The sequence below is a fragment of the Myotis nattereri genome (assembly GCF_964212035.1).
Source record: "Myotis nattereri genome assembly, chromosome: 19".
NCBI classification, from domain to species: Eukaryota; Metazoa; Chordata; class Mammalia; order Chiroptera; family Vespertilionidae; genus Myotis; species Myotis nattereri.
In genome coordinates this window covers 23,807,004-23,834,768 of record NC_138095.1, presented here as the reverse complement: position 1 = coordinate 23,834,768, position 27,765 = coordinate 23,807,004, and the positions used below count along the sequence as shown (strand labels likewise).

General features: G+C 58.3%; 1 long non-coding RNA gene across 1 annotated transcript; it reads left to right on the top strand.

Moving 5' to 3' along the window:
* Positions 1-17,274: 17,274 nt before the first annotated feature.
* On the top strand, positions 17,275-26,833 carry LOC308535251. Its single transcript, XR_013997242.1, has 3 exons — positions 17,275-17,352; positions 24,248-24,333; positions 26,601-26,833. It is a non-coding gene; the product is annotated as an uncharacterized lncRNA (long non-coding RNA).
* Positions 26,834-27,765: the final 932 nt, after the last annotated feature.

The following is a 27,765-nucleotide window of genomic DNA, read 5'->3' as shown; positions in this document are numbered from 1 at the left end:
GCTGCCATCTTCATGGTACAGACGAGGGCACGGAGGCCTGCACTGCGCCTCAGCCTGCCTTTCCTGCAGGCTTCTGAGAGCCAGGGCTCTCACCTCCTACAGGGATTGGCCTACCCTCCTCCGCCCCTGCCCCGACCAGAGGATGAGCCACATCCGTGCCCGGGGAGCAGACAACAGACCCTCCTGTGGTGCATGCGTGGAGGGGGTTCCACTCCGGCAGTGCCAGGGTGCTGGGCCAGGCCCTGCCCTATCTCAGTGGGTTGGGCCTAGGGCTTGGTAGGCAAGAAATTGGGGTTCCTTGGAGTGGGGGGAAGGACATAAATGTCCGATCCTGTGCTTTGTCCCTGACCTTGTGACCACCCATCCCGGACTCCCCCTCTGGAACTGTCCACCCCCACTTCTCAGCAAACCCCAGAGGTGTGACTTCAAGCAGCTGCTCCATCTCTCCAAGCCTCAGCTGCCTCATCTGTAAAATGGGGATGATACGGGTGCTTCCTCAGCCTTGCGGTGAGAACTGACTGAGTAACACGCATGCAACTGTGGAGAATGGTGTCTTGAGCATTTCATATCGGTGTTCATTAACTTGATTAATTCCTTAATTTGTGTCAAGCGTTTGTAGGGAAATACAACTTGCTCCTTCTGCAGGAGGTACTAGTATTTGCCTCAAGGGCTGCTAAAGAGGGTCTCCCCCTCCCTCTCCCTTCTCCTCTCCCTCCCCTTTCTCCTACTCTCCTGAACTCAGGAACAATGTCCCCCAAGGCAGGAACCAGGGCTGGCGGACAAGGCCCTTTGTGTGTGTGTGTGTGTGTGTGTGTGGGGGGGGGGGGGTGCGGCTGGTAACTCTCTTGCTATCTGCAAGGCTGGCTTCGGCAGCCTCTCTCTGGGCCCCTGGGAACTCCCCCCTCCCCCCCCTCCCCACGCAGAGGGCCTGGAGGGATGTCCGCAGCTCTCCATTTGGCCCCCGTCCTCCCCACCAGTGTTTTCACCCTGTCCCCAGGTTGCATTGCACGTTTAAATTTAGCAACTTGCAAAGCCTTGTGTAACCCTGGCTGATTTATCTTTTCAATCCTGGCTCTCCTGTGGGACCGAGGGATCGCTCAGAGCCCTTTGGAGGGGATAGCATCGACATGACCAGGAGTTAGGCAAGAGCCCCCCGAGTCCCTCTCGGGCTCCCTGTGAACACATCCCGCTTCTTCCTCCTTCCTTTTTTTCCCTGAGCATCCGGGCCACCCGAGCCCTCGCCTCTCTGTCAGTCAGAGGGAGCCGGTCAGGCCAGGGGCGCTTTGCAGGGGTCAGAAGATGCGGGTCTGAGACCTGGCTGACTTCCGAGTCTCTATGCAACCTGTTCGAGACCCTTCGGGTCTGTGGGCCTCCATTTCCCACCTACCCCGTCGGGTGTCAGCTCCTCTTCTGGTTGTCCTTGAGGGTGGCGAGAAGATGACATGGATGGGAGGCATCTGTGATCTCTGATCAACCATGTCTTCTCTTGAATTTCCCAGAAGCTAGAAATCTTTGTTGATTCATGTCTCCCTGGGGGAGGGGAGAATGGGGTGGCGGCAGGGGTCCCCGAGGGGTACATAGGAGGCGCCCTGCAAGTGGTGGCCCGACGGATGGCACCTTCCAGGGGTGACCATTTCTGGAATGCGGCCCGTCCAAGGTCACTGCACTCAGTGGCGAGGACCAGCTGGTCACTGTTTTCTCTGCTCTGAGCGCATGGTCCCCGGGAGGGACACGGGCCCAAGCCCTGTGTGCGCCTGCCCGGGAGGAGGAGGCCGAGGCCGAGGGATTAGCACCCAGGGGCACACGGCCACCTGAGGAGGCCGCCTGCTCCCTGGGAGCCAGCTGTCTCTGGGGGGAGGAGGCGGGAGAACATGACACCCCGGGACACTTGGTCCTGTCACTCCCGGGGGATTTGGTGAGCTCCTGGGGAGCCTGGTTGGGTACATGCTGTGCTGGGTGGCTGGGAGGTGGGGGAGCTGGGACATTCTTTGTGAGTCCAGCACTGTGCCAGGCACATAGTAGCTATTCCATATGTGTTTTTATATGAATTTAATAAACAGGAGCATTCTGACCTCCCCCTCTGAAACTTCACCCCGGCATCTCTAGCCACTGTGTGTCCCCACCATGTCCCGAAATGCAAAAACCTGGGAGTCCCCCTTGTCTCCTCCCTTGGCTCACTCTCCACACGCCACCTGCCTCCAAGACGTGACAGTTCTACCTCCAAGTGTATGGAAACCCATGTCCTGCCTCCTCTCCCCTTTCCTCCTTCTCTCACCTGCTCCCTCTCTTGCTCCCACCACCCTCTCCTCCACCAGTCTGCAGGGGGAGGCCCCCAAGGCCCAGCCCCTCCCAGGCCGCCCACCTCCCTGCCTCCTCCTCCTCCTTCTCCTCCTCCTCCTCCTCCTCCTCCTCCTCCTCCTCCTCCTCCTCCTGATCAGCCTGGCCCAGGTGGGAGCCATTCAGCAGCCTCCTCTGGGCTGAGCCCCGAGGGACAGAGGCTCAGAGGCTCAGGGGCAATTTATGGGCCTGCAGTTCCCTCCTCCTGGCTCCTCCCAGCACTCGGCTCTCACCCACCCCCACTGTATTTCATGCCCATTGAGATTGAGGGTCCTCCATGTTCCTGCAGGGAAATTGGGCCAAGAGGAGTCTTAATGCAGTTTTTATCAGCTGCATCACGCTCGTTTGTCGCTTGTCGGGGGAATTACAGGTGGGGTGGGCAAGTGCTCCGAGCAGGCGATAAACTCCCCACATCTTTACTCCCTGCAAGAGGAGCTGTGGGCCTTGCAGACCTCGGGGAGGCGGGGGTTCAGATGGCTTTGAGTGTCTGTGTCTAGACCTTGCAAAGGATCCTGGGACTTACCCAGGTGTAACAGGTGTGGTTCATTCATTCATTCATTCATTCATTCATTCATTCAACCCGTCTTTAACCAGTGCTTGCCCCAGGCCTGCTCAGCTGTGGGAAGAGGGTTTGGAGGGGTCAGAATGATCACAGGGAGATGAAAAATGTCCCGTGTCCAGGAGAAAAAGGGACTCGGGTTGGAGAGAAGCGGACACACCTGGGAAAAGTTGTGGGGTGGAACCCACAGGACCTGGGCATGGGCTCAGGGTGTGTGGCTTGGCAGGTGTAAGCAGAGGAGAGGACCTTGACCTCAGACCCTCAGGGGAGCGTGGGGCACGGGAGAGGCCATGGTGGGAAGAACATACTCCCTCTGGGCCATGTCTCATTGAATTTTTATTTCTTGGGCTACGCTGATATGAACAATCTCTTTGATACCAGCCAGGCAGGCCCACCGTGCCCCTCACGGTCCCCACACCTGTCTCCTTTCCCAGCTGACCGGGCGCACGGCTGCCCTTGAAACACGGGCCTCCCCCCAGCTCTGGGGAGGGTGTGGGTGTGGGTGGTGGGCATCCTCGGGCCACGGGGAAGGGGTAAGAGTGGTTGGGAGGTGGCCTTTGTCCGTTCTCCCAGGCTACCCTCTGATTTCGTCTGGGCTCAGTGGTATTTTATTGTATGTCTCTCAGCAATGCTAATTCAGTCCCTCTCATGCATTTTTTCTCCCTCCCTCCCTCCCTCCCTCCCTCCCTCCCTCCCTCCCTCTCTTTCCTCCCTCCTTCCATTCAATACCTATTTATTGAGAGCCCATGATGTCCCAGGCACTGTCCTAGGCCCTGCGGATGCAGCAGAACGACTCAGACCCAGGTCTCTGACCTCACGGAGCTTACGTTCTGGCAGGAGCAAGACCCGTATAAACCAAAGAGGTCAACACACATAACCCGCCCAATGACGATAGAGAGGAAGCAGGGAAGGCCGATGGGGAGCATCGTGCCCCGGAGAGAACCGCTAGTCCGACCAGGATCCGACATGCCCACGCCCGGTCTCCCCTCCCGCCACGTACGTGCGGATCTGCAAAGGGCCCAGGCGCGGTGCGACCCGTTCTGCACTCTCTACGGGCGCGAGCATCCCACAGGCATGTTCCGTGTTGCTTTCTTGGCTCGCCGTCCTGCTTTGAGAATGATCCTTGTTGATCCGCGACGCTCCAGTGGCCACACTGTCAGGACGATAGACCGTCCCGCGGTATGAATATGTCACTACGCGTTGAGTCCTTCTCCTGCTGATGGGCATTTAGGTTGTTTCCAATTTTTTTTTCCCCTCTTACCACCCAAGCTGGAAGGCCTTTCTTGTACCAGCCCCCCCCGGGCCCCCATGCCACACCTGGCGACAGAAAGCCAATAATATCTGCCAAACTGGTGAGCACCCTGCATAGGGGTGAGGATGATAAAACAAACCAAAAAAAAGCTCCTGGTCCCAAGGCTAACTTCATCCAGGGGCTGCTCCCAGCTCATCCAAGCCCGATTTCACACTCTACAAGGGAGATCTCAGCCTGGATCACAGGTCACAGAGACCAGAGAGGCTAAGCAACTTCCCCAAGGCCACCCAGCCCAATACAGGTGCAGAGCCCCTGAGCTTAACCACTGCCCTGCACAGCCTGGTCCCTTTCCCGGAATCACTCTCCGCCATCCAGGGCGGCCTCCATCATATCCCTCAAACATCCCCAGCTTGGTCCTAACTCTGAGCATTCACGCCCGCTGTTCCCTCTGCCCAGAACGCCCTTCCAGTCTCATTTCCAACGCTGTCTCTCAGGACCCTTCCCGGACCCTTTACTCTCTTCCGTTTCCTGTATTCACTACACGTGTAATCGGCTCGTCACTTGGGTGATGGTTTAGCTAGCATCTGCGCATGCCATCGGGGCAGGCCCATGTCACTCTCCGTAGTGCTTAGCATTGCAACGGCATACAGTCGGTGCTCCATAAGTGATGCTTCGGCAGGGTGCTTGCTCCGTGCCAGGCCCTGGGCTGAGTGCTTTACAGATGTGATCCCGGTTCATCATCACCATTAACCTCTTGAAGTGGGGAGATGGTCCTCATTTTACAGGCAAAGGGGAGGGAGGGCGGCTCAGGGACATTCAGCAACTTGTCCAGGGCCAGCCATCAAAGGCAAGCAGAGGGGGAATTTGAAACCAGGTCGGCCTGCCTGTGTCCCCACCGCCTTCACATGTCTCCCCGGACACTTGAGCACCACAGAATTTGCACCTCGGAGCTCAGAGATGACATCATTTCACAAAAGGGGAATCACAGGCCAGAGAGGAACGGACACTTGCCCAGTGTCACACACAGGTTGGCAGCAGGGGAGGCCAAACTCCCATCATCTCCTGGACTCCCGGCCCTGGGCCACTCTGCCCCAGGCTCTCCCACCCCCTCACAGTGAGGATGACACGCCTCACATCTCTCTCTACACATCGGGGGCCGGTGGCGGGGGACATGGCCCGGAAGGCAAAGCGTGGTGGCGGAGCACGAGAGGCATGGATGAGAGATGTGTCTGGCCCTGGGGCTGGATGTTCGAGGCGGCTCCATTATTCAGGTCATGAGGCTGCATCCGCCAGGCGGGGGAGGGAGGCCCGCTGCAGCCTGGACGGTCAGCTGGCCCGGCCGCGGGGGGCCGCAGGGCCCTGGGAGCTGTCACCGCTGACTGATGGATGGGGACAGCTTCCAGTCGCCGGTCATCCCCGCCACGGGCCCCGTGGCCATGTCTGTGGCCGCCCACGCTGGCCTCCCGCCTGGCGCCTCGCTTTGAACGTCTACCAGGCCTTTTGTTCCTGCAGCAGGGGCTGGGCAGGCGGCGTTGAGGGGCCCCTCTCGGAGGAAGAAGCTGCCCGCTGGGGCTTCCCCCTGCCCCCGACCCCTACTGTTTTCTTCTAATTACCTGTGGGCAGGAGGGGCCTGCCAAGGGGTCCAGCTGGGGGAGGGGATGGAGGGGGTGGCGGCTGGAGTAGCCTCGCATTCCAGCCCCCAGATCACAGATGGGAAATGAGGCCCAGAGACTGCCACAGCCTTGCTCGAGGGCACACAGCAAGTCATGGGTAGGGCTGGGGCTGAACCCAGGGGGGGCGGGTTAGACTCCCCAGGAAAAAAAACTGGTTTTGAACAGCAATGATGTGCCAGGCACTGGATACCCGCTGTCTCCTTGAATTGGACAGACCTGTTTCAGGCGATCCTTGCTTCCCGGCTGTGTGTCTTCAGGCAGGTTAACTTCCTTCTCTGAGCCCTGTTTCTTCGTCTATGAAATATACTTATGTATTGAGGACCTCCTATGTTCAGGACCACACGGAGACATAAATTGGTCACAATCTCTGGCCTCAAGGATCTCTCTACCACATAGGGAGACAGATGGGTCAGTAAAAAGCCAGGCACACGAGGTAAGTGCATTGGTGGTGGTGGTGGGGGCGGAGGGAGCAGAGGTAAATAGTGGGAACTCAAGGGGGACCCCCATCCAGCTTGGTGTCAAAGAGGACTCCACAGAGGGGGCCTCCAGGAGGGTTCGATCCGGGGAGCAATGGGGAGCCATGCATGGTTCTACGAGTTTGGAGATGATCTCTCCAGGCTGGAGGAGTGGGGACAGAGCCAGGGGGTGGCAAGGGGTCCCCCAGGAAGGTCCGGGTGAGAGGTGACCAGCACTGGGCCCCAGTTCCTAGAGCTTCACACAGAATGGGCTCCGAGCCGGGGGACCGTGGGCTCTGGGTGCAGCCGAAGTTTGGCGAGTCCTTCGAAAGCTAAGCATGGAGTTCCCTTGTACCTCCCCAATTCCACTCCCAGGTCTGTACCCAAATAGTTGTCAGCGGGGACTCGGACAGTACCTGTGCTCATCACAGCACTACTCACAGCGGCCACAAGGTAAAAACAGCCAAGCGCCCGTCTCAGGCGAACAAAGGAAATGTGGTACCTCCATACAGTGGACTATGATGGAGCCATGAAAACGAACAACATATTGGCACATGCTACCGGAGGGAAAGCGGCCAAAAAGGCAGAGAGCGCATGGTTACGCTTTTACGAAATCCCTACAACAGGCAACGTCAGAGACACAGAGAGCAGAAGGGAGTCCAACCGGGGCTGGGGGAGAGGGGAGGAGCGGGAGTCATTGCTTTAAGGTGCAGACTTCCTGTTTGGGGTGATGGGAAAGTTCTGGAAACAGATGGTGGCGATGGCTGCATGACATCGTGTTCATTGTCCACTTAAAATGTGTCAAGGGGCAAATTTTACATTGTATATATTTTTTATCAAAACGAAAAATTAATCATAGAATATATCGGCCCTAACCGGTTTGGCTCAGTGGATAGAGCGTCAGCCTGTGGACTCAAGGGTCCCAGGTTTGATTCCAGTCAAGGGCATGTACCTTGGTTGCGGGCACATCCCCAGTGGGGAGTGTGCAGGAGGCAGCTGATCGATGTTTCTCTCTCATCGATGTTTCTAACTCTCTATCCTCTCCTTTCCTCTCTGTAAAAAATCAATAAAATATATTTAAAAAAAAAAAAGAATATATCGAAACCCACCGAATTTACATTTCAAATGGGCGGATTGTGCGATATGTGAGTTATAGGGCAATAAAGCAGTTAGAAACGAAACAAAGCGATTGGGAGCCGTGCGGGGAAGGGGAAGTCACCTTTGGGGAGACCAGGTGTGCCCAATTTGGCAAATGATGGCCAGCCGCCTCTGCCCCCGCCCCTCCACCCCGTGGATGCATAGTTACCCCAGAGCCTTTGAGACATCCCCGTCCTGCTCCTGTGCTGACATGCTGTGTGCCCTTGGGCAAGTCATTTACCTCTCTGGGCCTCAGTTGCCTCATCTCTACCTACACTCCATTTGCTGAGGGCTGACTGTGTGCTGGGCACAGGGTCAGCATTTTCCCTTTCAGTTCTCACCGTATTCCAGAGCAGGACCTGGAGGCCCGGAGAGGGGGAGAGGCTGGCCCGGTCTCCCAGGGCAGCCGTGGCCGAGCCGGCCTCAGCCCCGCTCCCATTGGCCCAGGGGCTCCCTGACCCGCTTCCCCGCCTCCCCGCTGTGTCTGTTTGGAGCCGGTCACGGATTTTGTTCCTCCTGCAAATGATCTCCATGTGTCAGGGATTGAGTTTCCCCGCGTCTGGCCCTGTCCCCCTGGGACCCCGAGGCCCCCCACGGTCCGATGCTGCCTGCCGGGCGGGGCTTCCCCCGCAGCTCCGTGGCTCATGCTGACCTGGGATGGGGCCCCCAGGCGGGCTGGGGCCTGGGCATCTGGTTTAGCCATCAGAGCAGGGGCCTGTTTCAGTTTCACTCACCCATGGAGCCCCCGGGAGAGGGAGAGAGAACAGACTGGCAAGTGGGGGGGCGGTGAGGCAGCAGGGGGCTGGGGAGGGCTGGAACTGAGCAAACAAATACCAGCGCATTAATGGGGGCTCTGTGGCCGAGAACACACACACACACACACACACACACACACACACACACGCGCGATGAAAAGCCACCTTTCACACACCTACTTGCAGACCTTCGTGCACTGCACCCTTTGCTCTCGCCGTGCAGATGGCTTGCTATTTTCCATGCAGGCTCCGTGCTGCCCAACCTCTTGCCTAGGCCGGTTCTCCTACCCGGAATGCCCTCTGGGCAGCTCCTGCGAAGGCCAATTTTGCGATTTCCCACGCCCAGGCTTCTGGGGACCCTCCCCTGTTCCCCGTCTCGTCCACCAGCGGCGCCCCCTCTTTTCAGACCCGTTAGTGGGCAGGGGCAAAAGGGTGTGATTTTGAGCAAGTCCCTGGGCCTCCTTGAGTGTCCGGTGCTATCCCCGTACGAAGGCAGCTCCACACCTCCTGCCTCGCTGGGTTCCCATGGCAACCCCACTACGAGTGTCTGTATTTTGAGGATGAGAAAAGAGGGTTCAGAAAGGTTTAGCAACTGGCCCAGGGTCACCCAGCCGGTTAGCAGGAGCCTGGATTAAACCCTAGCACCTGCTTCTGCTGCTGAGAACAGCCAGCCCAAGAGTCAGACAGGCCTGTGTCTACTGCCCCCCGGCTCACCAGCTGGCCCCTCATGGCTCCTGGGTCCCCCTGAATTGTCACCCTGACAGTGGCCTATGATTTACAAGGGCCCACTTAGTCCCTGCCTAGCCCCTCTGGGTCTGAGCCTCCAATCTGCAGGCAGGGAACTGTCCTCCTGCTCTTGAGCCTCTATGCTGGGTGGGCAGAGGCGGTCCCGCTTCTCAGAAGGGGAAACTGAGGCTCAAAGGTGCCACTGGACTTTCCGAGGAGCTACAGCCCAGCTGGAGGAGGGCTGGGGTTCAAACTCAGGCTTTGGCTTTGCCTGTCGAGCCCAGGCCGCCTGCTCCCACTCCGCAGGTGTGAACGGGGCCGCGAGGGGGCTGTGCGTCTTGCTAACCCTTCACCGATCCCGGGGGGCAGCAGAGCAGTCATTAGGGCTGGGAGGTGGTCTGGGGAGAGAAAGTTTCCCAGGGGACTCGGGGCTCCATGGCCTCTCCTGCCCATATCTCAAGTGGGGTGGCAGCTCTACTTCATCTATCAAATGGGGGACCGTTCGGACCCGCGCTGCAGGTGCTCACGGAGATGAGAAGGATGTAGGGTAAGATGCACCCCTGCTTCCATGTGTCCTTGGGGTTCTTGCTATCTGTCACGCTATCAGTCATCGGCTTGGCGTGGCATGGGGTAGGCACTGAGGCTGCCTTTCTAGCAGAAGCCTAGTTCATGGTCATGAGGACTTGGGGTTGGGTCGGGCTATGATACTGGCCTTGGCCGCTCCAAGCCTCAGTGTCTGCATCTGTGAAATGGGCTGATGCCCCAGCCTCACCATTCTCCTGTGATCACAGAGTCTTCAGCTCTTCTGAGCCGCCAGATGCCAGGTCTTATGAAGCCCACACAGGCCCCTCTGCCCCCAGCCCCAAGGCCCAGTGGGACCAGCTTGTCCCGAGTGGGCGGTGGGCGGGTTTAGGTTTCAGCACCTGAGTTTTCCGGCCTGTCCCTCCATCTGTACCGAAAATACCCGTGCAAATTCCCGGGGCCTCCCGGGGACACACCAGCGGCTAAAATAAGACCTGAAGTCAGCAGGAGCCTGTCCCTGGCTGCCGCCGATGCAGCCGGCCCCTGGGGAGCGCAACTCGCCGGGCACAGCCAGACCCTGAAAGGACAGCCAGCCAAGTGGGTGCTGGGCTGAGCCACCTCCAAGCTCCGAGGGGTTTTAGGGTACAATTCCCTGCCCTGACCCCGACAGGCAGCCAGCGGTCTGAGGGGGGGCCTGGAAGTCTGTTTTCCACAAAACTTCCAGAAGATTCTGCCGCTCTGGCACTGGCTGTCCACCTTCCACCGCCCTTGACACAGATTTGCACTTGTTTATTCACGCCGCTGTCTCGCTTCTGGGTCTGAGTCACCTCTGCCTGTCTGAGCAAAGGCTTGTGTCGAATAAACGGGTACATGAACGAATGAATGAGCGAGTGAGTGGATACCCAGCTCACTGGAGAATTCCGGACTTTTCTCACCCCTGACAGAGGGAGAAACTTTGGGACCCATATTTTCCTTGGCACCTAAGCTCAGTTGAGAGGCACGAGGAGGCGTTTTCTAGATTGCCGGGAGGAATGAATGAAGGGCCCGCCTGATGGAATCCTCCTCTGGCTTTGCCTTACGATGGTGGGGCGTCATGGAAAAGACCGCCCTCCTCTTGCTACGCTCCCCCTCTTTTTCTTGGCTCAGGTCCTGCTGCATTTCTTTGAGTTCTTGGCACCTTGTGCAGCCCCCACGCCTTTGCGTGTGCTGTTCCTTCTACCTGAAACGCCCTTCCCTCTAGCGCAGCGGTTCTCAACCTGTGGGTTGCGACCCCGCTGGCGGTCGAACGACCCTTTCACAGGGGTCGCCTAAGACCATCCTGCATATCAGATATTGACATGACGATTCATGACAGTAGCAACATGATGGTTATGAAGTAGCCACGAGAATAATTTTATGGTTGGGTCACAACAGGAGGAACTGTATTTAAAGGGCCAGAAGGTTGAGAACCACGGCTCTAGCGCGTTGTGCTGTCGCTGGTGGTGCTCAGAGCCCCATGTTCTAATTGAAGCCGCCATCGTCCCACTTGCGATCCATTCCTGGCTTCTACCCCACGGACCTCAGTTGTGCCCATCTCTGCAGTGGGTCTAAATGCTGGGACCCTGCCCCCACGGTGGTTGCCCTGCTCCCCCGCCCGGCCCGGCCCGGGCCCTCCAGCCTGATGACATCTTCATCGCCAATCCGGCCTCAGCATCTTCTCCCGGCTGGTGGCTGGGGGGCCGTTATCTGGCCCGAAGCAGGTGGAGGGCCCGCGAGCTCAGGGCCTGCTGGCCGCCTGGTTTATATTTTTAACACCCGGCTCTCGGGCGGTGACAAGGTGTCTGCTAAGTGAGGTAATAGGCAATTGAGTGGGTTCCGCTTTGCCGAGGGCCCTCATAAATCACGTCTGTCAGGGGCCTGTGTCACGGTCCAGGGCAGCGGCCGCGCGTCGGCAATTAGCCAGCCTGCACCCGGGGCTGGACCACAGCCCATCGCCGGCACCGTGGCCTTGGCAGGGCCCAGGGGGCGTCGGCCCCACCCCATCTCTCTGTCCTCCCAGCTTGGCCCGGCCTTGGGCAGACAGGGAGGAGCTGACACGGTGCAGGGCCTGCCCTCAGGATGGAGGCAGCCGCTCCGCTCAGGAGGCCGTGGCACGACCCCTGCAACTGTCTTCTCTCTGGGGCTCAGTTTCCTCATCTGTACAGTGGGTGGATTATGCCTGTTGAGGACTAATGGGTGGAAGTGACAAGGAGGCGGGTGCATCTTAACAGAAGGAAGCGCTTTCTTCTCCGAGTGGTCATGCTACCGCGGTCACAATGATGATGATGGTGATAATGAACACTTCGATGGCTCTCTCCACCTCACCTTGCCTAGTTCCAAAATGTTCTTTTTGCGGGGAGGAGGGAGGCTCAGGAGGGGTGAACAGCAGCTCAGATAGTATGAATGGCAGCTATTAAGGCAGAGCACTGCTCCTGCAATCACCAACAGTCCTGAGCGGTAGCCACTCCCATTTTACAGATGGGAACACAGCTGGTTTGATAAAAGGCAAGTCTTGAACCCAAGCAACCTGGCTTCCCAGGTCGGGTTCCTCTCCTGTGTGGCCGATAGTGATAGTTCTAACAGGTGCTTTGGGAGGGAGTGCGCCCCCATCTGGAGAGCAGTGTAAGCAGCAGCCCAGCAGAGCTCTCCTTGGATATTGGGGGGTGGGGGTGAGTCCTGTATCAGGAGGGGATAGACCCTCTCTGAGAGCTAAGCTGTTGGCAGAGGGCGCTGACAGGGAAACTGGGGTCAGAGAGGGTGAGGAACTTGCCCAAGGTCACACAGCCAGTTGGTGGCAGGTATGAGACATAAAGCCTGCTAGAGTCTCTTGGGTTGGGTTCGAATTGATTCCTCAAACATTGCAGCTGATATAAAATTCAGCCCCATAGGGTACCAGCGCCTCAGAGAGCCTAAATTTCTTCCTGTCTGCAAGGCGGGGTTCTCCTCCAGGCCTGGTTTTAATCTGGTCCCGGCATCGCCACTCAGCGGCACAGCCCTGTGCCCTGGCTTCTCCTAGACTCACTCTGCTCATCTGTAAAATGGGCTCATGTCAGTAATTGCCCCAGAGGACCGTGAGGGCCAGGAGGAACAAGGTGAGGGCTCAGGCTCAGGCTCAGGCATAGTACTAGGTGGTGTCACTGTAGGTGATGTTTGTTTTATTCTTTTTATGTCACTTTTCCCCCCAAGTTTGTATTCCACCAGCCAGGGGCAGGGATTATCCCTCAGCAGGTGGTGGAGGCCGGGGCCTGCACAGGGCGGGTGCTCCTGGGCCCGGCCCCCAGGGCAGGAGAGAAGTCCTGAGGTCCTTTCTTAGAGACGCAGGCTGGCCCCAAGGGAGAAAAGTGCCACAGAGATGCACACGTGCACCTCACACACAACCACACACACAACCACACACACAACCACACACTGCATCCTCACACACAACCACACACACAACCACACACACAGCACACACACTGCATCCTCACACTCACACAACCTCACACACAACCACACACACAACCTCACACACAACCACACACACTGCATCCTCACACTCACACACTCACACAACCTCACACACAACCTCACACACAACCACACACACAACTTCACACACAACCACACACACAACCTCACACACAACCACACACACTGCATCCTCACACTCACACACCCTGACACACACAATCTCATACATAGTCTCTCTCTCTCTCTCTCTCTCTCTCTCTCTCTCTCTCTGACACACACACACACACACACACACACACACACTTCCTCACAGACCCACTGCCAACACAGATCCTTCACAAGACCCACTCTGCACATAGTTCTTAGTCCTACTGTGTGCTCCACACGGGGATTCAGAATAATCCAGACCCAGAGAAACGCCTGCCCCCTGACAATATGCCCCTGAACCCCATGCAGTTGCACACACCACCTTACTCCCCAACCCCCACACATGCAGGAGGCCCCTGTCAGTCTCCACACCCCGCTCTCCCCTCCACACGCCCTCCCTGGTCCCAAAGCTTCCAGCCCCTTCCTGGGGGCTCAGAGAGCAAACAAGGCAGAGTGGAGATCCTGCCCTCCCCCTGGGCTCCCCATACCCCCTCCCTGCTCCCCCTCCCCCGCGAGCAGCCCCTCCCTGCCTCCCTATCCCCCCTGCTAGCAGCCCCTCCTGTCCCCCTGCTAGCAGCCCCTCCTGTCCCCCTGCTAGCAGCCCCTCCTGTCCCCCCTGCTGGCCTGACCAACCTTTGTGATGGGCAGGGAGCCTGCAGAGGCCCCAGGAAAAAACATTCTTCAAAGGGAGCTCGCGGCCCCTCCTCTGCGGCTGCACTCGGAGCCCCTGAGGACTGCCCTGGGGGCCGGCCTGGTCAGAATAGGGACAGAGGGGGCATCCGGGCGGTTGGGAGAGATGAAAGATGCTCTCCCTGGCTGGACCCCAGCAGGACAGTACTTCCTGAATATTTCTGCCTCTTGTTGGAGACCAAACACAAGGGGCCCGCCAGGTGCACAGGCCGCTGTCCCTCCGGACTCCATCGGTCCACTGGCGGGCAGCCCTGGGTGGGGGTGGGGACCAGGGCCCCGGAGACTGCCATCTGCATGGCCGTCTTGGCTGCCTCTCCTCTCTGGGGGTCACCAGGGGCCGGGATCGATGCCGGGCCCAGCTGCCCAGCGGCGCCCCATTAAGAGCCCGGCCTGGCCTGGCTCTAATTGATTACACTGGGGCGGTTGCAGGGGCCCAGGTGGCAGGGCCTGGGCAGCCTCTGGCTCCCTCACAGCACGGCCCGGCTGGGGACAGGGGAGTGGGAAAGAAAGAAGGCACGGGGCGGGGGCGTCTGGGAGCCCCAATTAGGCCAGGAGCGGTGCAGCCTGGGCTGCTCCTAATTTGGTTTGGGATAATGAGCTGGGAAAATGAGCTCCTGTCTGCCTAGAGTTTAAACCCCATCTGGACTGGGCCTTGGGAATAGCCTCTTCAATCCCTGCCCTGTGGACTGGGGGGCAAAAAGGGGGGGTGGGTGAGGGCTGGAGGTACAGCGGCTCCTCTGGTGGGCACAGCACTCGACAGTGTGCAAACGCTTTCTCCTTTGTGCCATCAAGGGCATCGTCTCGGGAGTGTGTGTGTGTGGGTGGGTTAGCGTTACAGCCCCATTTTACAGATGGACAAACTGAGGCCTGGACAGGCGACACAAAGTCCCAGTAGACTCCTGGCTGGATCTGAGACTTGGACCTTCCTAGACCTTTGGATACAGGAGCTTCTTTTCCCTCCTGAGATATACTTTTGGCTTTTAGGGTTGGCAGGTTTGGCCAACAGAACCACCAGAATGCCCAGTTCCGTTTTAATTTCAGATAAACCGCGAGTAGAACGCACTTATGTTTAAAAGATGATTTGTTCCGGATTTTATCCGGCAACACCGTTATTCACCATGTCGAAGGGCCTTGGGGGAGTCTGGGGGGAGGAGGACAAAGGTTGGAGGCAATCAGACTGGTTCCAGTCGGTTCTGGCACTGTCTTCCCGTGTGGTGGGGGTGGGCAGGGTCGGTCTCCCCGCACCACCTCCCACGGTGTCCTCGTCCTAATTCCTGGGAACTGTGATACGTTACCCTACGTGGCCAAAGAGGCTGTAAGCTAGGTAGGATCTTGACACAGGGAGCTTATGCTGAATTGTCTGGTGGGTGGGGCGTGGGGAGCAGTGTACACAGGAGGGTCCTTATGAGAGGAAGGCGGGAGGGTGAGTCAGGGAAGGGGCTGAGCTAGGAGGGAAGCAGAGGTCAGAGGGATGTGCTTTGAAGTCGGAGGATGGGGCCACGAGCCAAGGAGCCCAGGAGCCCCTCTGGAAGTGGAAAGGGCAGGGAGACAGTCTCTCCTAGAGCTCCCAGGAGGAACGGGACCCTGCTGACATCCTGACGGCAGCCCCCTCAGACTCTTGGAATTCCGACCTCCACAACCGGAACACATCTGTGTTGTTTTCAGTCGCCAAACGAGTGGTGATTCGTTCCGGCGGCAACAGGGAACTGATACGGTGGCCTCGGTGGCCTCGGGTGAGTCGCTTACAATCCCTGGGCCTCTATTTTCTGGTCTGTAGCTGGGGGTGGTCCTCCTTTTCCCGGGAGGTTGATGTGAGGTTTGCCCAGGGCCGAGCAGCCAGATGTTGTCCCCCGTGGCTGTGGTTAGTGTGAAACCTCACGGGGTTCTGAGGGCCCAGCTGCGGCCTCCTACCCCGGGCCCCAGGGATTTCTCTGTGCGACTGTGAAATGCAGGTGGGGTGCGGATGATGGGCCCCTCCAGCTTCCCGTGCAGAGGCCTCCACCGCGCACAGGTTCAAAGTCTCGGATGTGAAGAGCTCGCGCCTCCCGGGACCCCGAGACCACGGCCCCTGGGGACACGTGGCTGTGAGTCCCAGGAGCCCCAGGTCCATGCCCGCAGCCCTGGGCTTATGCTCTGACAGCCAGCTCAAAGCTCCAGGACCGAGATGTCAAGTCTGGAATTTTAATCCACGACAAAACGGGCGATGTTCTCACGTTTCACTGTGGAAATCCTGGACTCTGAGCGCGCAGGACACCCCCAGACACCCCGGTCTGGACGGAGCATCCGGGATCCAAGTGGATGGGGTGGCCTGGCCTGCGCGGCTTCCATATGCCACCCGCTCCCGATTCCCCAAAGGATGGGGGTACAGGCAAAGACCCCGATGTCCTCATGTCCTTGAGGGCCCTAGGACCCCCAGGAGAAGATGCTGGGGGCGGGGTGTTAAACCAGATAGTGGCTGAGAGAGCTTTATAAACAAACAAACAATGTCGGTTAAAGGAATTGCAGACATCAGGCCATAAGGGGAGGGGAGGGGGAAGTTCTGGGGGTGAGGGGCAGAGGGAGAGGGGGGTGCCCTCTCACCTTACCCCGTGTGAAGGAGGCTCCCTCTGTTTCTGAGTACCCTAAGTTGAACGATGGTACATTGGGGGCTGTCTGTATTTGTTACAGGAGCCCTGTCTTGCTCACCACACTCTCCCCAGCCCCTGGAACGGGCCTGGCCGAGGGTAGACCAGAACCCCACTTGCTGAATGAATGAATGAATGAATGAATGAATGGTGAGCCTCTGGGGCAGTGGTTCTCAACCTGTGGGTTGCGACCCCTTTGGCGGTCGAACGACCCTTTCACAGGGGTCGCCTCAGACCATCCTGCATATCAGATATTCACATGACGATTCATCACAGGAGCAACATGACAGTGATGAAGCAGCAACGCAAATAATTTCATGGTTGGGTCACAACAGGAGGAACTGTATTGAAAGGGCCAGAAGGTTGAGAACCACTGCTCGAGGGGCAGACTCACTTTTTCAGACTTTGATGGAGACCACCTTCCCCCCCTGAACAGAAGAGGCCTGGGAGGAGACCAACCTCCTGGTCTGAGCCGCAGATCACACGCAGGAGAGTTGGAAAGGCGCCCCCAGAGGTCCTCCAGCGCTTCTCTTTCATGCCCATTTAGCAGATGAGGAGACTGAGGCCCCGAGCCACCACGTGGGCTGCCCAAAGGCACTCTGCAATCCAGCGGCGGAGCAAGAACCGGCTTACCGGACGGACTCTTGCCTCTTGGCCGGGAGACCTCGGGGTCCGGGTGGCCGCCGACGCCTTCCCGCAGCAGCGAGCCGTGTGGTGCAGCTGTCCCGTTACTCAATGGCGGGCAGGTAAGAACCCCTCAGTCTCCATCATCTGCGCACACAATAGGGAGGAGAACGAATCAAATGTCACTCGCAACAATAAAGGAGAGTATTCTTAGCGCACTGCGTTCAGCGGGGCTGCGGCGAGGGCGCGGCGCGTTCCCAGTGAGTCACCGGGGGAGCAGGAGCCGGGGGATCTCAATTATTCCCTGCCAGCGTCAGCGGCGACGTGCGAGCGCCCAGGTTATTTTTATACTCGAGGCTGATGGATACGCGTGTGCAAAGGTGAGTGGGGCAGGGGTGTGCATGCGGGTTCCGGGCACATGCAGGTGTGTGTGTGCATGAGTGTCCGGGAGAGGGTAGAGTGGCCTCGTGCAGGGGTGCATGTGTGTGTGCACACACACACACACACACACACGCAGGTGACGCGCACAGATTCGGGCATGTAGTGTGACGTGTGCACCCCCTGGACAGTCAGCCCGTGAGGATGGGTTCCTTGTCTCACTGGTGTCCAGCCTGGTGCCTGGCACAGAGCAGAAGCTTCGCAAATGCCTGCTAAGCACATAACAAACCCCGAGCCCTCGAAGGTGTGGCCGCTGCTCTGTCCCCTGTCCCCTTCGTCCCCCCCACTCAAAGCTGCTATCTTCCAGACCTCCTCCTCTCCTTCATCGTGTCCCCTTCATCCATGGTCCAAGCAGTGGCCTGGGGGGGCTTCTTAAAACTCAAGTTGGCCCGGCCGGCGTGGCTCAGTGGCTGAGCGTCAACCTATGAACCAGGAGGTCACGGTTCGATTCCCAGTCAGGGCACATGCCCGGGTTGAGGGCTCGGTCCCCAGTGGGGGGCGTGCAGGAGGCAGCCGATCCATGATTCTCTCTCAACATGGATGTTTCTCTCTCTCTATCTCCCTCTCCTGTTCCTCTCTGAAATCAATAAAAAATACATAAAACAAAGACAACAATAAACAAACAAACAACAAAATCCCTCAAACTGGAGCAAGTCACTCTCCTGATTAACGAAACAAAAACAACCCTGTGACTGCCCATCGCGCCCAGAACAAAACCCCAGATCCTTTCCAGGACCTTCGAGATCCAGAGTGGGCTGGGCCTGCCTGCCTCATCTCCCACTGCCCCACTCCTGCCCCCTCAATTCTTCGGGGGGGGGGGGGGGTGGGGCGGGGTGGCCTTTTCCTGCCTCACAGTCTCTGCTTAAATACGGCGGCATCTCCCCTGGGAGGCCTTCCCTCCACTCTCATCTGCATTCCTCCCACCCCTGCCCTCGATTTTCTCACGTATCCGTTTCCCTGTTAGACTGTAAGCTCCCGGGCACAGAGTCCCACCTGCTCGATTGCAGAGTGGTGCCAGCTGGCAGCCCAGCCCTGGGCGCAGGGGGGGCACCTACTAAGCCTGAGCCGGTGGCTGGTGAGTGGGCAGGTGAGGCAGCCTCCTGGGCGAAGGTGCCGCCCGAAAGCCGCCACCAGTCTGCTGAGCTGGGAGAAAACCCGCTTCCCACACCGCCGTCCCTCCTTCGCATGTAGCCCTAACCCCCACCTCTGCACGGGCTCTTACTTAATGCGGGTTTCAAGGGTTCCCGTTTCGTTTCCATTGGACATCTTCTATCGCTGTTTGAATCGGAACCTGCTGTACATGAAAACTAACCATCAGATTGGAAATGCCAGGGGCCGGTGGCCGCGGTGGCTTGCCCTGGCTCCCGAGCCCACGCCGGCGCCCTCTCTGTTAGTGGCGGAAGCGACCAGAGAGGCTTTTGGTGCTGGAACCGGGAGCCGGAGCATCTGCGTCGCCCTGGCGGTCAATGCCGTCTGTCTCACTGTCTGTGAACAGCCCCCACCCCCTCTGTAGTCCCTGCTTTCCTGCCCAGAATGTTCCAGCCAAGGAGCTGAACACTTGTCCATCCCCTCCCGGGCACCCCTGGCCACCCTTCGCATCCTTGCCTCCAGGAGGCAACTCAACTCGGGGTCCGGAGGACCGGACTGGGGGCTGCTGGCCTCTGGCCTCCGCTCTCGGGGTGTCAGCTCTCTCCTCTAGCAAACGGGGCTCGGATCCGGCAGGACTGCCTGGCCCTGGAGCGGCCGTGAGGATGTGCTGGGACCCAGAGCGCGGCCCGCGGGCCCAGGGGACCAGTCTTGGCGGCAGAGCCTTTCCTGAGCCTCCGGCCGCCTCCCCGGACAGTTTGGAATTTTTATTTTTTGGCCTTTGTCTGCGAGAGAGCAGCGTGGGCCTCTTCGCATAATTTTCATTCCATGAGGCCGGAAAGGGAGTCTGCACAGGTGTTTCGGGAGCCGAGAGCCCGGGGCGGCCGTCTTTGGCGGGAGGCCAGCTGGGCCTGCCTTTCAGGACAGAGGGGCCGGAGCAGAGCAGCAGGACCGAGTGCCTTCTGTCTGCTCCTCGGGCACTAGCGGCCGCACACTCCCTACCTTAGTGACTCCGGGAGGGAACCCACTGTTGCCGCCCATTTCACAGATGCGAAACCGGGGCCCGGAGAGGGGAGGCGCTGGCCCACGCTCACTCAGCTGGGACGTGGCAGAGCCGGTCTCCAAACCCAGGTCTGTGTGGTTCCAAATGTGTGGCCTTCACCAGGAGAGCTGTGCTTTTAGGTTTCTTTTCAAGCAACAGCAACACTTAGGGAACACAGGAGGCCTGGAGAGAGGAGGCGACGTATTGAGGATCACTCGGCTGCCCCCCACTTCCCCCCCTCCCTGTCCCACAGTGATTGGTGTCACTACCCTGTCCCTTCTCTGTCTTTTCTGGAAGCACCTTGGCCCAGTAGGACTGGGGTGTGTGTGTGTGTTGGGGGGGGGCGGTGACTCCTCAGCACCCGGGAACTGGGGAACGCTTGCTTCTGACCCCCTGTCCACCCCATGGCGTCAAGAGCCGGCTGACTGTGAGGGGCTGGAGGTGTTATTTTGCCCAGAGGACGCTTCGGGCAGGGAGACCCTTGCTCTGATCCTGGGCTCCATTTCCCTCTGCCTCTAACGTGACTCAGCTCTAGGGAGGGAGGAGGCGGGAGAATTTATAATAAAATCCAGGGGGTTCCCTAAGGCCAAGGATTCCCCGGGCCTCGCTGCCCAGTGGCCACTTAGGCCTGCAGGGCCCTGCTGGCAGCCAGGCCCTGGCTTCCCAGCTCCCCCCTCCCCTTGTTCTCAGCAGTCCCGGCTCCCTCCCTCCCTGGCCCTCGGCCCCTTCGCCCTCCCCAGGCTCCACCAACCTCTCCTCTCTTGGTTGATATCTATCTCTCTCTCTCTCTCTCTCTCTCTCTCTCTCTCTCTCTCTCTCTCTCTCTCCTTCCTTCTATTTCCCTGTCTCTCTATTGTTGTTTTTATTTTAAAAATATATTTTTATTGATTTCAGAGAGGGAAGAGAGAGGGAGAGAGAGGTAGAAACATTAATGAGATGAGAGAGAATCATTGATCGGCTGCCTCCTGCACGCCCCCTACTGGGGATCGAGCCCCTAACCCGGGCACGTGCCCTTGACCATAATGAGCCAAATTGGCTAGGGCTGTCTGTTTGGTGTGTGTGTTTTTGCTTCACTTCCATTTCACTCAAATCCTGAGAGTTTTAACCCCAAAGGGTGAGATAGGAAAACAGATGCAATGGAGACAACCTTAGCTACATAAATAACTCAGTGTCCATTTATCGGGGGCGGGCGGGGGGGGGGGGGACTCAAAGGGAAAAATATCTATAACACACAAAACAAACATTTTACGAATTGAGTATAAGATAAGAAAAAGTGAACCTCTCAAATGCAAACCTGAAATTCAGCTCCCACTTTCCTCTCAAACCAGCTCTGACTCCAGCGGTTGGTCGGGGCTCCTCTGAGCCTGGTTCCTTGTCTGAGAAATCGGAGAAAGACCATTCCACCCCCAGGGGCCATTGGGTGGGAAGCTCAGGAGTCAGTCCAGTGTCGGGGTGGGTGCCCTTGCCTTGTACCTACCCCGAGTTGGTGCTCATGGGATGGTTCCAGCTGTGTGTCCTTGGGCAGGTGGCTTGCCCTCTCTGAGCCTTGGTTTCCTCATTTGCAAAATGAGCACAGGTTTGGGGTCCTGGCCGTGCCACCCAGGGGTGTCTCCCTCCTGACTCAGGAACCTGGGAGAGGTCGGGGGAGGGAGAGGGGACAGATGAAGTTCACAGATGTGAGGCTGGGGAGGGGAGCCAGGAGAAGGGAAGGCATCGCTGCCCAGCATCCTGGCCAGGTGTGGGGCAGGGACTCCTGACAGCATCTCTGGGCGCCTTTCCCGATGCCCCAGTCCGGGGTTCAAATCCTGACCCCACTGCGGACTCTGGTATCTGGCTCCCTTGCCCTCATTGGCTCCACTCCGGTCACGTGGGCGTCTCCTTCCTGCTCATCTTCCAAACCTGCCCACCTCCTTCCTCCCTCTCTGCTCTCGCTGTTCCCTCGCCTGGAACATTCCGCCCACTCTTGCCTGATGCTCCCAGTGTCTCCAGGAGTCCTTCCCCACCTCCCGACCTAAGTCAGGGTCACTCCCCGCCCCCCCCCCCCCCCCCCCCCGCCTCTCATCATTGTGTGGCTTCCGGTGGGAGCCTTTACCTGGGTCAGGACTGCGGCAGCGTCCGCTGTCGATGTAGCAGAAGGTGCTCAGGAAAGAGTCCTGCGGTTTGAATTCTGACCTCGGCTCCACCAGCCAGATGCTATGACACGTTTCCAGGTGAAGAAAGGGAGGTTCCAGGGGTGGCAGAGGGGAAGGGGGCGGGGGCGGGGGGGGGGTGTTAAATCCCTGATCCAGGCCTCAGAGCCATGAGGTGGCAAAACAGGGACAGAACTCAGGCCCCTTGGATGAACCAGTTTTGGGGAGGCCATGCCACCTGCTGCCTTCCAAGTGCGGCAGGGGGGTCATCTGGTCCAGGCCAGGTCCCCGCGGGGCATTCTGGGTAACACCGAGGCTCAGAGAGATGGAGCAGCTGCCTAAGGCCACCCAGCAGGTTGCTAAGGGGCCTGGCAAGAGCCCAGCAGGCCCCACCCCGGGGGCTGGGACTGAGGCAGCTGGGATTCTTGCAGGCAGCACCCCTGCCCATTCTCCCCTCCCTTGACATTGGCTGGGGCAACCAGGCCTGTATTCCAGCCAGCACGGCCACAGGCCGCCGTGGGTGCACGCAGTCCATTAGCCGGGCTCGCCAAGTTCATCAATAATAGATCTGGCGGTGGCTGCGGGCTGCCGGTGGGCGGAGGGCGGAGAGCACCCATAAATCAGCTGGATGGGGGCTGACCAGGCCGGCAGCAGCGCCACCACTGCCCCACCCTCGGAAGTCCACTGGGTCCCAGGTCAGGGGCCCAGGCAGCTCTCCTGCCAGCCCGCCCAGGCTCCCTTAGTCTCTGGCTCCTCCCTCTCTCCCTTTCCCCTTACCTCTCCCCCATCTCTCCCTCCTATGTCACCTGGTCCCCTGGGTCCCCTAACACTGCACTTGCTCCTCTGAGCAAGCTCAATACTCCCCCCACACCCCACCCCACCCCCAAACCGGCCAGCCCCTCCATTTCCCTGATGGTTTACAGCCTCCCTTGGGTCAGGGTTCAAATTCTCCAGTGAGTTCCTGGTGCCTCAGTTTCTGCCTCTATGAAATGAGGGTCATACAAGTATCCCCGTGTCAAGTTCATGGGCATGAATAGGCCCTGGCAGTGCCTGGGACCCATTGCCCCCCCAGAAATAGCTCTGCCCCTTCTCCCAGCCACATGTGGCCACCCCCAGTACTTGCAACATGTGCATGTTCCCTCACAACAGTCCCCTGGTTCTCCTGAGATCATGCCTATGCTCTTCACATGCCCACCTGTGTGCCAGGTGCATGTTAGTCACAGACACACTCCTTTACGTATGCATCATGCACACACACGTGCATGCTGGTTAAATAAGCAGATCACAGGTCGGGAGAAGGTGCACCTGGCAGAGGAAACAGCATGTGCAAAGGCCCTGTGGTAGGAAAGGCCCATGTGCTCAGGGCCTGTGGTTACTGCAGCCACATTTGCGTTTTCCCCAAAGGGAACTTAGATAACAGGCAATTTTATAACCTGAGGCAGAGTGTGACTCAGTCCCTTGCACAACCTCTGCCAAGCAAATGCTTCTCAGATCCAGGTCTTTCAGCTCCCACCATCCACCTTGGGGTTTTCTTCTAGCTTCCCCTCATCCAGCCCCTCCCCCCCTGCCCCCCAGAGGGGCTCAGGTGTCCATGGTCAAGCCCAGGCACCCCAGCGTAGGTGGGAGTTGGGCTGAGGAAGGGAGGGCTTGGAGGGAAAAGACCAGCCATAAATTCCCAGTGAGTTGCTGCTGGCAGCTCTCTGCCTGCTCTCAGAAGCCATAAAATTTTACTAGAGGGTCAGCCACACAGGATTAGAGCCGGCCAGGGTGTCAGCCCTCCATCACCTGCCAGGCTGCCCCGCCGAGGGCCATCCATTCTTCCTGCCTCCCCAGCCAGCTCAGGACTGGCCACCACCTGCCCACCAGGGCACTTCAGTTCAGGAAGCGGTGCCCAGCAGCCTCACGAGGCCTCTCAGGGAGCTGGCAGGGCAGATGCTCGCTTGACAGATGAGGAAACAAGCCTCGGAGGGTGGCCCACTAACCAGGGCCACGCGATGGATTAGGGTGAGGTGGCAAACTTGAGCCTAGGACTCCTGCGTCCTATAGCAAAAGAGTAGTTTTTCACCCTTGGTTTCTCTCTTGTATTCATCCACTTATCCACTCATCCACTCATTCTTGTTTCCAGCTATCCATCCATCCACTCTCCTACCCATCCATCCATCTACCCATTAGTCCATCCATCTACCCATCCATTCACTCTCCTATCCATCCATCCATCTACCCATTAGTCCATCCATCCATCCATCCATCCATCCATCCATCCATCCATCCATCCATCCACTCTCTTACCCATCCACCCATCTACCCATCAGTCCATCCATCCATCCATCCATCCATCCATCCATCCATCCATCCTTCCATCCTTCCATTCACCCATCTAATACATATCGATACACGCAAGGCAAAAGGTAAATAAAACACAGCCCTGCCCTCAAGGAAACAAACAGATGGTGACAAGGGAGAGGCCAGCACCGCCCCCCCCCCTCCCCTCCCGACAAGGCACCCACTGTGTGTAGAACGGTGTGCTGAGTTCAAGGGTGAGAGCATAAATGATGACCACGGCTCTGATCTTTCGTCTAGGGCTGGCTGTGTGCCAGAACGTGAGAACCATCCTACGGCCACGCCCCGGGTTGGCATCAGGGACCGACCATGCCAGGCCTTCCACGGTGGGTCTAATTCATCATCTCCCTCAGTCTGGTGGCATCTGATGTTTTGATTTGTTGGGTAGGAGGGAACTGAGGCTGGAGGGATGGGGCAGTGGAGGGGAGCAGCGGGGGTCAGGTGGGGAGTGTGGGGCTCCGTCCCTGGGTGGCTGAGGAGCAGAGGCTTCTGGGAAGGGCTTGCGGTGGCACCGGGTAGGCTCCGCCTGGCTGCACAGGAAACATCTTTGCCTGGCAAACAGGATGGTCGTTTGACATCTGGGCCTTGGGGTGCACGGGTGTGAGGGGAGAGGGGCCCAGAATAGTTCCTGCCCTCGCTATGCCCCTGCCCCCTGCCAGGCCCCTGCAACCCCAATTCCCCTCCCCCGCCCCATACGGTGTGCCCACAGCTGGGAACCTTCACCAGCAAGGCCACTTCCTCTGCCCCCGCCCCCTGCCCCCCGCCGCCCCCCAGTCCTGTGCCCTCAGAGGGAAGTTTAGGCTCAGGGGGGGAAGTGGCTGGCCCTCCGTGGCCCTGCCAGTGCGTGGTGACCCCTTGGTTAAACCCAGCCTCCAGCGCCAGGCCCGGGGGGGTGGGGGGGGGGTGGGAGGGGGAGGTGTCAGGGGCTGGGAATGGAGAAGGAGCGGCATTGGGGGGGTCTTCCCTCCTTCTGGCAAAACTGCCATCTCAGCAGATCTAGGTCCCCCTTCTCTTGGGGCTCCCAGCTCTCATCTCTGTAGCCCGGTTCCCAGGGCATTGCTCTCGCCACTGGGAGCAGCTGGTGACAGGCCCTTCAAAGGCAGTTCTGATGGCGGATTTCTGTCCCCTGGCACCCTGGTGACACAGGGATGTGTGTGTGTGTGTGGTGACCCTACCTCCTGACAAACTCTGAGTCTCACCCACCCTGACTGCTCCCCCTCCCATGACACAAAGTGCCAGTGATGGGACGAGAGGGGCACTGGCAGCATTCCCAAGCCGGGGGGCAGGGCACACTGACTGCCCCCCCCAGACTGCCCCACAGTGCGGGTGCGGGGAAGCCCAACGTCGTGCTGTGCAATCTTGGGCCGAGCACAGACCCTCTCTGGGCCTCATGACGGCACTGGGAAGGACACCAGCTGGGAGGCTCTTGTTGCTCTCGAGTTTTCTGATCGGATGATTTTAAGTTTCCATCACCTTCAGTTTCAATGAATTTGTTACATGAATATTCTGATTCTAAGACTTTTTGATTACCAGGCTCAGTCATTCCGGCATTTTCTCACTTTGTCAAGTGTTCTGAGAAGCACTGCGGGGGGCTGGGGGGTGCTCAGGTCTGGGAGGGTGGTGATCCCCCAAGGTTACACTTCAGAGGTGTCCCCTCCACGTCGGCCCTGCTCCTGTGTCCCCCAGTTATTTGCAGGGTAGCTCCCTTTCTTCCCATCCTCCCTGCCTTCCTTTCGTGTTCACTTTCTCCTTTAGTCAATCACTTATTCATTCAACAAACACAATGCAGAAACAACCCACATGCAATTTGTGGGCCTTCACCTCAGACAGCATAAAAATGTGTTTTGGTATTTTTTTTTTTTTTTAATGTGAGGCAGGTGGGACTACACTAATATTGTGTTTTTGGCTTTTCAAAAAATATGTTTTTATTGATTTTTAGAGAGAGAGGAAGGGGAAGAGATAGAAACATTGATGAGAGAGAGACATCATTGATCAGCTGCCTCTTTGCAAGCCCCACACTGGGGAGGGAGCCTGCAACCCGGGCCTGTGCCCTGACCGGGAATGGAACCGGCGACTTCTTGGTTTCTGGGTGGACGCTCACTGCTGAGCCACACTGGCCAGGCCATAAAAATGTTTTCAACAAGGTATTGATATATCAGAAAAGGCAGGTTCTTTGGAATTAATCAGATTAATCTGCCTGACCGCTTCCAGGCTGTGTGAGTTTGGGCAAATCACTTTACCTTTCTGGGCCTCAGTTTCTGCGTCTAACAAATGGGGATAATGATGCTCACCCTGCTTCCTTCCTTGCTTTCTGGGGTGGTGGTGGGGTGAGTGCTCCTCCTCATGGGGACACTGAGCCCTGATGAGACACTTCCACCAGGGCTACTATCTTTTCTTTGTTGTTGTGAATCCTCATCCGAGGATATTTTTCCATTGATTTTTAGGGAGAGTGGAAGAGAGAGGGACAGACAGAGAAACACATTGATTGGTTGCCTCCTGCGTGAACCCTGACCAGGGCCTGGGCTGGAGAGGAGTTTGCAACCAAGGTACGTGCCCTTGACCGGAATTGAATCCGTGACTCTTTGGTCCACAGGCCGACGCTCTATCCGCTGAGCCACACTGGCTAGGAGGACTACTATTCTGGTGGGGAGACAAAGCACCAGTTGGGAATGGGGCCATCCTGGGAGCTCAGCGAGGAGCCCGAGGATTGAAGAGGCACCTTGGCCCCCTGGCCCAGCCTCAAAGGCCCATCTGGGCATGAGCCTCCGAGCTCCTGGGCCACAGACGCCGAGAAGCTGGGCGTGAAATCTGGGCGCACGCGGCGCAGCGAAGCCAGGCTGGGCGGACGCAGACCGTCCTTTTGATGTGCCTTTGGGGTGTGTAATTAACTGTAACTGAAATATTATTTGATCTTTTATGTGGAAAATCAAATTGTGTTGTGTCAGACATGAATAAACACACACCCTCCGTTCCTGCCGAGGCCGCGGCTCCTCCCCAGCCCGCCCCCCACCTCAGACTCCCGCCCCACCCCCTTGGCCACGGTGGAAACATAATTCTCGCCTTTTAAACTTTTTCCTTTTGTCTGCTGGTGAAAGGCTCCATTGTCCTGGGCTGGGGGGGTGGGGAGGGCCTGGAGGGGGCTGGGGCGGGAGTGTCCGGCCCACAGACAGGACTGGGGCTCAGGGAGCTCAGCCTTGGGGGCTGCACGTCTCAGTCCCTGGCACTGGGAGACCTTGGGCAAAGTGCTTCAGCTGCCTGAGCCTCAGTTTCCCCACCTGGGTCCCTCAGGCCCCTGGGGGGATGGGGGGCGTGTCACATTTTATAGGTGACTGGCCATCCAGCTCCGCTGGTGGAGTCTGAGGCCCTGGAGTTCCTTTACAGAGAGGTGGCAGCCTCTTTGTCGGCCCGGAAACCGCTCCCAGTGGATGAGCTGGGTCCTGCCTCACCTTTTCCTCCAGGGAAGCCAGCGAGAGAGATGGCAGGATGCTCGGGAGGGGAGGGGCACAGTCTAGCGGTTAGGGCTGGAGTCTGGAGCCGGCAGGCCTGGGTTCAAGTCCTGCCTCTGCGATCACCGGCTGTGTGGCCTCTCTGAGCCTCAGCTTCCTCACCCGGAAAAGGGAGATGACCTCCCTCATTGGGACAAAAGGCACCTTAGCCTTTGCACATTCTGTTCCACCTGCCTAGGATGCCCTTCCCTCCCCTCAGCTCCTAGTTGACACCTATCCATGCGTCAGGGCTCAGCTTAGGCATCACTTATC